Genomic DNA, 13,699 nt, shown 5'->3' on the forward strand with positions numbered 1-13,699 from the left:
TTAGCAACCAGATTCTATTAAGTCAAAAACTTCTAAAAATTATAGCATATTGAAAAAAACCCTGATATGGGTCTCCATATATGACACTGGCACAATCTCTCAGATGAAATTATGTTTGAACTCTTAGGCCTACTAATTTTTTAAGTAACATTCTAATATGAGTTATCAATTATAGTTGATTTGGTCTAATTTAAGCTTTTGTTCTCTTTTGTTTTCTAATAGGATAAAACTTTGCTATGTGTTGCAGCCTTGTTTTGAATTCACACTGTATCTCAGGCTGGCAGCAACACACATCACCCCTCTTCCGGTAACCCTCTCTAGTGTTGTGTCCATAGCTGAGTGACACAATGCCTAGTGCAATTTTACTTGAACATGTTAATAAGAGTGGATGACAGAAGTTGTGATAAGTAGATGCCAATATAGTTCAAGACCAACATACCCTGCGTTTATGGCAACCATGGAACATAAAAGCATGCCATTCCCTGAAATATTATAGACCTTTGTGCTGCTCTCAAATTGTAGCCATGATCACCATGTTACAGAATTAGAGATAATGATGGAAGGCCACTCTTTGTACCCTCACATATTGTGCCTATGTGTTCCTGTATTGATGTAGATCAGTTTCATCCACATGTTTTAAAGGGCAAACATGGATTTTTTTTCACCTTCAGTTCTTTCTATGTTTGCTTTGTTGATGTTAATCAGGAGAGTGAGGCACAAACAATGGTATACATAGAAAATTGAAAATATCTGTGTATGCCTGAAGTAAGGTCGAGGCTCAGAAGACACGAGAGAATGACAAACACTGCAATATCATATATTCATATTACAGAGCGGAAACTATGATTTTAACTTAGAAAAGATATTTTCAAGCTTCCAATCTATGAGTTATAGTACAATATTCATTTTTCTACAAGGAAACCATTCCAAGGCATGCAATGAAGAGGAAAATATACATCAAAGGATATGAATAATTAACTAAAATGAAAGGAAAAACCTGATGAGTGATTTCTAGGAATAGTCAAAACAACTTCAGTAAATTTCCTTAAAGAAATAAGAAAGATTAAAGCATGAAGAGATAAAGTATAAGCACATAAACACCCTGCAGGAGCTCAAATCTGTAGTCATATACTGCATTAGACAAAATTTCAGCACATCTCAATAAAATTAAGCTATAAAACAATAACTTTATAGATTGCGGAGCGGCGGCGGCGGCGGCGGCGGCGGTAGCAGTGGCTGCTCCAGCTGAAGGGCCATCAGCGGTGGAACCAAGGCGACACAGGGTCCAGTTAGGCCCTGCGCCCACGACCACTGACCTTCGCTGACCAGCCGGGCGGCAAGCAACTGCGGTTCTGCGGAGCCTTTCGCTGCACGGAAGCCACTTCAGAACTCGGCTGCCCGCCAGTCAGGAGAGACTCACCGCCATCTTGATCCCGGGCTCCAGAGATCGGTCAGACTGAGGTACACAAACATAATCCTAGGCCCAACACCGCAGGGGTCTGAGCCAGACGGGCGTTGGCCTGCACCCAGGCCCTGGGCTGTTCGAGTGGCCATCGGGGCGCCAACCCAGCCAGGAGTTTTTTTTTTTGCCCCGGCCGGTGCACGCGCCGCCATTTTGCCTACAGGAGCCAGAGTGCTCGGGAGGGCAAAGACTGCTAACAAGCATAGCCTGAGGCTAACAAAACGGGGGTCTAGGCCCCAAAAGGCACAGGACTGACCCCAAGAACTGGGCGGCTTGGTGGGCCATCTGTGTGTCAACCAGCCCAGGAGGTTATTAGCACAACAGACTCTCCCGGTGCTTTCGCGGAGCGCGGACTTGCACGCCCGCCATCCGGGTCACCTGGCGGACCCAAATAACAGACATAGCCCTAGGGGAACTTTGCTCGGACCTTGGCCTCCCAGGCGTTTGCCTGGACTCAGGGCCCAGGCGACAAGGCTAACCTAGTGTGCGCCAGCCCGGTTGGGGAAATCGGCTGCCCAGCGGAGTGAGCGGAGCACAGGGGAGGTCACAGCAACATTCACCTTTGGAGCTCCCTGGGGGTGCACACGGGTTCCACCTGGTCCACAGACACAATCTGGGGCAAGGCCTCAGGCAGAAGCCCCCAGCTCAACTCTCTCCGCTTCAGATCAGCCTGGGTGGCCGCCACATCTCCAGGTCCCTCAAGAGGCTAGTGGGGGCTTCCGGGCGGCCAGCTGGGAGAAGTCGGTGTGCTCCAATAAATCCTGCGGGCCCCAGCGGGAGCCTTCAGGTGCCTGCTTCGGGATCTGAACAGCCTGGACAACAGCACCCTGTCTATAGGCAGTGCAGAGTGTAAGCTGTGCACCAGAGGCCAACGGGGAAGGGGCAGCCTGCACTGGTGAGTCCAGCACTGACAAGACCAAGTAACACCAGTGAGAGCTAGATGGCAAAAGGCCAACGCAGAAACGTCACTAACAGAAATCAAGGCAATATGGCAACATCTGAACCAAATTCTCCTCTACCAGCAAGTCCTGGATACCCCATCACACCAGTAAAACAAGATTTGGATTTAAAATCACTGGTCATGATGCTGGTACAGGAACACATGAAGGACATTGAGGAGAAAATGGATCAAAAGTTAGAAGCCCTTGCAAGGGAAACACAAAAATCATTGAAAGAAATCCAGGAGAATACAAAAGCCAACAAGGAGGAAATGCAAAAAACACTTAAAGAAATACAGGAGAACTTTGCTCAACAGGCTGAGGTCATGAAAGACGAAACACAAAAATCTCTTAAAGAAATACAGGAGAACTTTGGTCAACAGGCTGAGCTCATGAAAGAGGAAACACAAAAATCTCTTAAAGAATTACAGGAAAACACAAACATGCAAGGGAAGGAGCTAAGCAAAACCATCCAGGATCTAAAATCAGAAGTAGAAACAACTAAGAAAACTCAAAGGGAGACAACTTTGGAGATAGAAAGCCTTGGGAAGAAATCAGGGGACAGAGATGCAAATATCAACAACAGAATACAAGAGATAGAAGAAAGAATCTCAGATGCTGAAGATTCCATAGAAACCATGGACTCAACAGTTAAAGAAAATGCAAAGTGCAAAAAGCTTGTAACCCAAAATATCCAGGAAATCCAGGACACAATGAGAAGACCAAACCTAAGGATTATAGGCATAGATGAGAGTGAAGATTTACAACTTAAAGGGCCAGCAAATATCTTCAATAAAATTATGGAAGAAAACTTCCCTAACCTAAAGAGAGAGATGCCCATGAATATACAAGAAGCCTACAGAACTCCAAACAGACTGGACCAGAACAGAAATACTTCCCGTCACATAATAATCAAAACACCAAATGTTCTAAACAAAGAAAGAATACTAAAGGCAGTAAGAGAAAAAGGCCAAGTAACATATAAAGGAAGACCTATCAGAATCACAGCAGACTTTTCACCTGAGACTATGAAGGCTAGAAGGTCCTGGGCAGATCTCATGCAGACTCTAAGAGAACACAAATGCCAACCAAAACTACTATATCCAGCAAAACTCTCAATCACCATAGATGGAGAAACTAAGATATTTCACGACAAAACCAAGTTCACCCAATATCTATCCACAAACCCAGCCCTAAAAAGGATAATAGGAGGACAACACCAATACAAGGAGGGAAACTCCACCCTGAAAAAAGCAAGACAGTAACCTTTCATCAAACCCAAAAGAAGTTAAGCAATCAAATTTAAAAAATAACGTCAAAAATGATAGGAAGTAACAATCACTATTCCTTAATATCTCTTAACATCAATGGACTCAATGCCCCAATAAAAAGACACAGACTAACTGACTGGATACGTAAACAGGACCCTACATTTTGCTGCTTACAGGAAACACACCTCAGGGTCAAAGACAAACACTACCTTAGAGTAAAAGGCTGGAAGACAATTTTACAAGCAAATGGTCTCAGGAAACAAGCTGGAGTAGCCATTTTAATATCAGATAAAATTGACTTTCAACCCAAAGTCATCAAAAGAGACTCTGAGGGACACTTCTTGCTGGTCAAAGGAAAAATACAACAAGAAGAACTCTCAATCCTGAACATCTATGCTCCAAATGCAAGGGCACCCTCTTTCATAAAAGAAACTTTATTAAAACTCAAAGCACACATTACACCTAACACAATAATTGTGGGTGACTTCAACACTGCACTTTCCTCAATGGACCGATCAGGAAAACAGAAACTAAACAAGGACACAATGAAACTAATTGAAGCTTTGGACCAATTAGACTTAACTGATATATATAGAACATTCTATCCTAAAACAAAAGAATATACCTGTTTTTCAGCACCTCATGGTACCTTCTCCAAAATCGACCATATAATTGGTCACAAGACAGACCTCAACAAATATAAAAAGATAGAACTAATCCCATGCCTCCTATCTGATCACTATGGAATAAAAGTGGTCTTCAATAGCAACAGAAACAACAGAAAACCCACATACACGTGGAAATTGAACAATACTCTACTCAATGACACCTTGGTCAAGGAAGAAATAAAGAAAGAAATTAAAGACTTTTTAGAACACAATGAAAATGAAAACACAACATACCCAAATCTATGGGACACAATGAAAGCAGTGCTAAGAGGAAAACTCATAGCCCTGAGTGCCTCCAAAAAGAAAATGGAGAGAGCATACATTACCAACTTAATGACACACCTGAAAGCCCTAGAACAAAAAGAAGCTATTTCACCCAGGAGGAGTAGAAGGCAGGAAATCATCAAACTCAGGGCCGAAATCAATCAAGTAGAAACAAAGAGAACCATACAAAAAATCAACAAAACTAGGAGCTGGTTCTTTGAGAAAATCAACAAGATAGATAAACCCTTAGCCAGACTGACCAAAGGGCACAGAGAAAGTATCCAAATTAACAAACTTAGAAATGAAAAGGGAGACATAACAACGGAAACTGAGGAAATCCAAAAACTCATCAGATCCTACTACAAGAGCCTGTACTCAACACAACTGGAGAATCTGGAGGAAATGGACAATTTCCTTGACAGATACCAAATACCAAAATTAAATCAGGACCAACTAGACCATCTAAACAGTCCCATAAAGCCTAAAGAAATAGAAGGAGTCATAGAAAGTCTTCCAACCAAAAAAAGCACAGGACCAGATGGTTTCAGTGCAGAATTCTACCAGACCTTCAAAGAAGAGTTAACACCAATACTCTTCAAACTATTCCACAAAATAGAAACAGAAGGAACACTACCCAATTCCTTCTACGAAGCCACAATTACGCTGATACCAAAGCCACACAAAGATCCAACAAAGAAAGAGAACTTCAGACCAATTTCCCTTATGAACATCGATGCAAAAATACTCAACAAAATTCTTGCCAACCGAATCCAAGAACACATCAAAACAATCATCCACCATGATCAAGTAGGCTTTATCCCGGGAATGCAGGGTTGGTTCAATATACGGAAATCCATCAATACAATCCACTACATAAACAAACTCAAAGAACAAAACCACATGGTCATTTCATTGGATGCTGAAAAAGCATTTGACAAAATTTAGCATCCTTTCATGTTTAAAGTCTTGGAGAGAACAGGAATTCAAGGCCCATACCTAAACATAGTAAAAGCAATATACAGCAAACCGGTAGCCAGCATCAAACTAAACGGAGAGAAACTTGAAGCAATCCCACTGAAATCAGGGACCAGACAAGGCTGCCCCCTTTCTCCTTATCTTTTCAATATTGTACTTGAGGTACTAGCTCGGGCAATTCGACAACATAAGGAGGTCAAAGGGATACAAATTGGAAAGGAGGAAGTCAAACTATCATTATTTGCAGACGACATGATAGTCTACCTAAGTGACCCAAAGAACTCCACTAGAGAGCTCCTACAGCTGATAAACAACTTCAGCAAAGTGGCAGGTTACAAAATCAACTCAAGCAAATCAGTGGCCTTCCTATACTCAAAGGATAAGCAGGCTGAGAAAGAAATTAGGGAAATGACCCCCTTCACAATAGCCACAAACAGTATAAAGTATCTTGGGGTGACTCTTACCAAACATGCGAAAGATCTGTATGGCAAGAACTTCAAGACTCTGAAGAAGGAAATGGAAGAAGACCTCAAAAAATGGGAAAACCTCCCATGCTCATGGATCGGTAGAATCAATATAGTTAAAATGGCCATTTTGCCTAAAGCACTATACAGATTCAATGCAATACCCATCAAAATCCCAACTCAATTCTTCACAGAGTTAGAAAGAGCAATTATCAAATTCATCTGGAACAACAAAAAACCCAGGATAGCTAAAACTATTCTCAGCAACAAAAGAAAATCTGGGGGAATCAGTATCCCTGACCTCAAGCCATACTACAGAGCAATAGTGTTAAAAACTGCATGGTATTGGTACAGTGACAGGCAGGAGGATCAATGGAACAGGATTGAAGATCCAGAAATGAACCCACACACCTATGGCCACTTGATCCTCGACAAAGAGGCTGAAAACATCCAATGGAAAAAAGATAGCCTTTTCAACAAATGGTGCTGGTTCAACTGGAGGTCAGCATGCAGAAGAATGCGAATTGATCCATCCTTGTCTCCTTGTACTAAGCTCAAATCCAAATGGATCAAGGACCTCCACATAAAGCCAGACACTCTGAAGCTAATAGAAAAGAAACTGGGGAAGACCCTTGAGGACATCGGTACAGGGAGAAAGTTTCTGAACAGAACACCAATAGCGTATGCTCTAAGAGCAAGAATTGACAAATGGGACCTCATAAGGTTACAGAGTTTCTGTAAGGCAAAGGACACCATCAAGAGGACAGATCGGCAACCAACAAATTGGGAAAAGATCTTCACCAATCCTACATCAGATAGAGGGCTAATATCCAATATATATAAAGAACTCAAGAAGTTAGACTCCAGAAAACCGAACAACCCTATTAAAAAATGGGGTACAGAGTTAAACAAAGAATTCTCACCTGAAGAACTTCAGATGGCGGAGAAGCATCTTAAAAAATGCTCCACTTCATTAGTCATTAGGGAAATGCAAATCAAAACAACCCTAAGATTTCATCTTACACCAGTCAGAATGGCTAAGATTAAAAATTCAGGAGACAGCAGGTGTTGGAGAGGGTGCGGAGAAAGAGGAACACTCCTCCACTGCTGGTGGGGTTGCAAATTGGTACAACCACTCTGGAAATCAGTCTGGCGGTTCCTCAGAAAACTGGGCACCTCACTTCCAGAAGATCCTGCTATACCACTCCTGGGCATATACCCAGAGGATTCCCCACCATGTAATAAGGATACATGCTCTACTATGTTCATAGCAGCCCTATTTATAATTGCCAGATGCTGGAAAGAACCCAGGTATCCCTCAACAGAAGAGTGGATACAAAAAATGTGGTATATCTACACAATGGAGTACTATTCAGCCATTAGAAACAATGAATTCATGAAATTCTTAGGCAAATGGATGGAGCTAGAGAACATCATACTAAGTGAGGTAACCCAGACTCAAAAGGTGAATCATGGTATGCACTCACTAATAAGTGGTTATTAACCTAGAAAACTGGAATACCCAAAACATAATCCACACATCAAATGAGATACAAGAAGAAAGCAGGAGTGGTCCCTGGTTCTGGAAAGACTCAGTGAAACAGTATTTGGCAAAACCAGAACGGGGAACTGGGAAGGGGTGGGAGGGAGGACAGGGGAAGAGAAGGGGGCTTACGGGACTTTCGGGGAGTGGGGGGGGGCTAGAAAAGGGGAAATCATTTGAAATGTAAATAAACTATATCAAATAAAAAAAAAGACAAAAAAAAAAAAACAATAACTTTAATGAATACTATTGAATACTTCCCAATAAAAGATTGGGGAAAAATATTAAAAATGTCATTGAGGACTATAAGTATTCTTCAATTGCAAACATGTTCAATATATGAAAAGTGTTTAATACGCTTTTTAAAAAATATATTAATAAACAAATTGATGTCACTTTAATTAATGTAGAAAAAATCACTTTCCAAAATTCAACAAACTAACATGATTTCAAACAAATCTCTCACTAACTAGCTCTCATCTGTTATTTCCAATCAAATGCATTCTGATTTCATTACATTTAAGATACTCTATTCACTAAATATTTCACTTTAATATGTTTGTGGGACTTTATCTGAAACACTGACATTCAAAAGTGCCATAAATTTCAGTTCATTTACTGGCTTAAAACCAAATTTGTAACAAATTTTCAGTTAAAATGGCACTTCTATTGAATTCTGAAGGCTTCAATCAACTGTCAAAGAATGCCAGTCTCTTTGTTGATATTGTGACAGTTAATATCTGACTATTTTTGTTTTTTTTTTAAACAAAAAACAGGTTTGTTCTGGAAATATTTAGAAGCCTTACTTTAATCTAAGTATGGTGACTTGTCCCAATGGTAATTATGATAGCTGTGAATTTGTCATGTACACACTTTATTATGTTGTGAGATCTATTTTTAGTTCTATTAACCTGATAATTATAACCACAAAGGCATGCCACCTATGGCCTAGAGTGTTGCTGGGTAAAGTATTTAGGCTGTTCTCTTTGTCTTTTAGTATATTGCTTTAGGCTCTTCTGGTTTTTAAAGCTTCGATTAAGAAACTCTAGTCGGGTTACCGTAGTCATCCCTTGCTTCTCTTAGGTCTACCCAGATAAGAAGGGTAAGAGCCAGCCTCCAAATCTCAGTTGAGCTTGTTGCAAATCTGCTATCTGCAGCAGGCACGGATCATATCATCACCATGGATCTACATGCATGTCAAATTCAATGTTCCTTTGATATCCCAGTGGGACAATTTATATGCAGAGCCAGCTGTTCTAAAGTGTATACAGGAGAATATATTTGAGTGGAGACACTGTACTATTGTCTAACCTGATGCTCTAAGAGAGTGACCTCCATTGCAGACTGAATGAATGTGGATTTTGCTTTGATTCACAAGGCCAATGAAATGGACTACCTGGTACTAGTAGGAGATATGAAGGATCATGTGGCTATACTTGTGGATGACATGGCTGACACTTGGACAATTTGTCATGCTGCTGATAAACTTCTCTCAGCTGTAGCTACTAGAGTTTATGCTATCTTGATGCACAGAATTGTTTCTGGCCCCACTGTTTCTCACATCAACAGTGCATGCTTTGAAGCAGTAGTAGTTACTAATACCATACCTCAAGAAGACAAGATGAAACCCTGCTCCAAAATACGGGTGATTGACATCTCTATGATCCTTGCAAAAGCCATCAGGAGAACCTACAATGGAGAATCTGTTTCCTACCTGTTCAGCCACATTCCTTTATAATGTAATAACTTCTGAGGCATTTTGAAAATAAAATCAACCCTACTCCCTGTTAAAAAAATGTTAGCTCTTGTGTAAGATTTTTTCCTTTATGTGAGGCTTGTGCGATAATCAGTTTTACAGAAGTCAGGGTACATGTATAACATTAAGAATGTGCCTAGTCCTCAGACAATATCACAATTTCATTTTATATTATTATAAAGCGAACACTGCATAATGCAACATCTTAACTATTTGAAGATCTTGGCTCACTTATTTTAATTGCTTCCATAATGTTTTACAAACATTACAACTATATAGTTTTATAACATTTTTAATATTGATAACCTGAATAGAACTCATTAAACAACTCCTCATTCTAAATTCAGATTATTTGATGATGACAATTGTAAATACCTCTACAAAGTTATAATATCATATGTGCCTTTATATGATTAAATTGCTCAACTCAACAAAAATGGAACCATACAAAGAATCAACGAGTCCAGGAGCTGGTTCTTTGAGAAAATCAACAAGATAGATAAACCCTTAGCCAGACTGACCAAAGAGCACAGAGAAAGTATCCAAATTTACAAAATTAGAAATGAAAAGGGAGATATTACAGCAGAAACTGAGGAAATCCAAAAAATCATCAGATCCTACTACAAAAGCCTATACTCAACACAACTGGAGAATCTGGAGGAAATGGACAATTTCCTAGACAGATCCCAAATACCAAAATTAAATCAGGACCAAATAGATCATCTAAACAGTCCCATAACCCCTAAAGAAATAGAAGGGGTCATAGAAAGTCTTCCAACCAAAAAAAGCACAAGATCAGATGGTTTCAGTGCAGAATTCTATCAGACCTTCAAAGAAGACCTAACACCAATACTCTTCAAACTATTCCACAAAATAGAAACAGAAGGAACCCTACCCTATTCCTTCTACAAAGCCACAATTACACTGATACCAAAACCACACAAAGATCCAACAAAGAAAGAAAACTTCAGACCAATCTCCCTTATGAACATCAAGGCATGTTTAAATAAACTACTTTCTACAAATGTGTTTACTTTTTGTTTAAAGACTGTAATGTTTCACTGTCCAGATAAAGTACTTTTTACTGATTCAGTCTCTCATTCCTAGCATCTTAATGTGTCTTCATTTTAGGTATTAGGATGGTTTTCCTTTAAATGTGAGAATATGAGCATATAAATAGATTCTGATCTTGTTTTCAATTAATTTTGGAGTGATCAAGAGTCAATCACTCTGTTTCTCCTTCTGTCTCTATTTCTGTCTCTCTGTATCTGTCTGTCTCTGTATTTCTGTCTTTCTTTCTGTTACTCACTGTCTCTATATCTGTCTCCCCCGCCATGGTTTCACTTCAAAGCTCAACCACAGGTATTTTTCACTTGCCGTCCTTTTTGTCTTTAATTCTCAGTTGTATTAGATAAGTCTATGTATTTTGGAAATATTCTACCATACATATCCCCTGCACCAACAACTCTAATATCTATCCCTCTTACCTATCCTTTCAAATAGTGTCCTATTTGTTTTTAACATAAGAATTCATCCTATAAGCTGTCATGAAGCCCCAACACTAATGTGGATGCCAAGAAATGCTTGACAAAAGGAGCCTGATATGGCTGTCTCCTGAGAGGCCCTGCCAGAGCTTTACAAATAGAGAGGCAGATGCTAGAATCCAACCATTGGAGTCAGCGTAGGGTCCCCAACTGAGGAATTAGAGAAAGGACTAAAGGAACTGAAGGGGCTTGCAACCTCACAGAAAGAACAACAATATCAACCCACCAACCCCCCCTCTAGCTCCCAGGGACTAAGCCATAAACCAAGGGGTACACATGGCTCCAACTGCATATGTGACAGAGGATTACCTTGTCAGGAATCAATGGGAGGAGTGGTCCTTGGCCCTATGAAGGCTTGATAGATGTACCAGAGTAGGGGAGTTGAGGCAGGGTGAGGGTAGGTGGGAGTGCGTGGGTGGAGGAACATCCTCATAGAAGTAGGGGGAAGGAGTATGGGTTAGGGGTTATCTGAGAGGGGGGAAACTGGGAAAGGGAATGACATTTGAAATGTATATAATGAATATATTCAATTAAAAAAGAATTAGACAGAAACTCACTCTTATATACTATGGTGCCTGTTGATGAAGAACAATATCAAACTGTCCTGAATTTGAGGTGGTACTGAGGGTAAAGAAAGAGGGGTGCTAGGATGGAAGGTATAAGAAAATGTAGTATAAAGTACTAATCAAAATATAATACATATTTATAGGAAATTGTTAAAGAAACAAACTTAATTCTAACTTATTAAAGATCTTATCCAAAAATGAATAATTCTGATAGGAACTATGACTTGTTTGAACCTTTAAGAATTTTAAAAGAAATAATGTTTATATCATGTCACTGATTACATCTATAATATGAGCAGATTTTTTTAAAAAACAGTTATTACTTATAATGTGACATTGTAATGTATAATATTAATATGAACCATTTACTATTTAAAAACATAAATTTAAGTGGTTGAGTGCTAAAATATAAGGTGTGTTTTATTTCATATGAAAAAAACATCTGTCCTCAGGAGAAGAAAACTCAACTATTTTACACTTATTTTTGGCTTTATAGAGGCCAAAAAACTTTCCATATTTTACGCACACATTGTATTTTTATATATGACAAAATTATAAAATTATTACTGTTACTGGTATTTTATGTGTGTGTTTGTGTGTGTCTATATGAGTTGCATGTGTGTGTTTATGTGAGTGTGCATGTGTGTTTGTTCATACACATCTGCCAATGTGCATTTTTGTATGTCTAAATAGATACTTCAGTTAGATCTTATGTCAACAGAAGGATGAGTACACACTACAGCAAATTTTATATACACAATGCATTTAATTCAATGTGTCCTCCATTGGACCTGCAAAATGTGCACATAGTCTAACTCAAAGTTTGTATATTATAACAACATTCCTCATTTTATCTTTTTTCATCATTATTAAATATCCTTGTACTTTCTATTTATATGATATTAATTTAAAAATACTACATGAGAGACAGTGACGTGTTTACCTTCTGCCAAGGTTTTCTAACTTAACATTCGTTTCTCCAGATGAGATTATGTTATAACAAATAATTTCCCTTTAAAGGATGTATGTAAAATATGTATGTGTGTGTGTGTGTGTGTGTGTATAAAATGCTGTGTGACTCATTTTTCATTTATGGCTTGAATCCTCATGCTAACTAAAGAGATTTGCTGTGATAACTGACCTATTTGGAGTGTCTGTATACTCATTCATGTCTCCCTAGAAATGAGTCAGGCAACTTGTGAGTACTGAGGATTTGAACTCATGTCTCTTGCGGTGTAAGCACATGATAATGGGTACATCTCATCAGCCCTAATATTAATCTTCTTTTGACTTAATCAATATCATTCATCTCTTTTAAAAATGCTTATTTAAGTATTTCTATCCTCTGCCATAGGTTATTTAATTCTGCATTTTGCTCCTTTTATTACTTTCCTTCTCAATGAATCATTTTATTATGAAATGCATTTTTAAATAAAATAGAGTTATATCACTCTCCCCTATCCTTTCCTACCTCTAGTCCCTGCCATGTACTCTCTCTTTAACATTTCCTATACATCTTCACCCTTAAATTAATAGGCACCTTTTCTCTTTTCATTATTACCACATACTCTAAATATACACACATACGCGCGCGCACACACACACACACACACACACACACATCTCCTGAATTAATTTTTTATAGTTTCTATGTATACATTTTCTGGGTCAACCACTTTGTATTGGTTATGAAATTACAAACTCCAACTTGGAAAAATAATTCTAGTCACAGAAGTAATTTGTTTCATCTATATTTTTCTGTAAGGGTACAATCACCATGGATATTTTAATATTTGCATTTGTTTGGTGACTCATCTATTACCAATCCACACCTCTGGTATGTATTCTCATTTACAGATTTTCAGTAATTTCCTATAAACTGTGTCAAATATCTGCTTTTCCAAATTTTATTCAACATTTTATGTAAATAGGTTAATCAAGGAAAAAAGCCCTTGATACTTAATATAAGTAACCAGATGAATTCTGTGCCTAGTTGGTTTTACTTACCAGTGTCCTATAATGGGATATATGTTATGATTCCCTAAACTCTACCTTAAAATACCTGGGAGCTTCTTCTTTGTTTGAGTCTAGAGCCAAGTAGTCTAACAATTCAATTTCTTCAAAATTCTATGAGTTTGGAAGAGAGTATGCTTCCCAGGAAGAGTCTCAGAAGGCAGAGGAAGAGCTCATACTTTGAGGAGAAGCATTGTGCTCTGAGTACTTCTCTCAGTGATGGTGGGTTGCTGGT

General features: G+C 38.9%; 1 pseudogene; it reads left to right on the top strand.

Annotated features, from left to right (window-relative positions):
* The first annotated feature begins 8,403 nt into the window (after positions 1–8,403).
* Positions 8,404–9,323, top strand: LOC127692770 (ribose-phosphate pyrophosphokinase 1-like; annotated as a pseudogene).
* Positions 9,324–13,699: the final 4,376 nt, after the last annotated feature.

The sequence above is a fragment of the Apodemus sylvaticus genome, chromosome 9 (assembly GCF_947179515.1).
Source record: "Apodemus sylvaticus chromosome 9, mApoSyl1.1, whole genome shotgun sequence".
Classification (NCBI taxonomy): Eukaryota; Metazoa; Chordata; class Mammalia; order Rodentia; family Muridae; genus Apodemus; species Apodemus sylvaticus.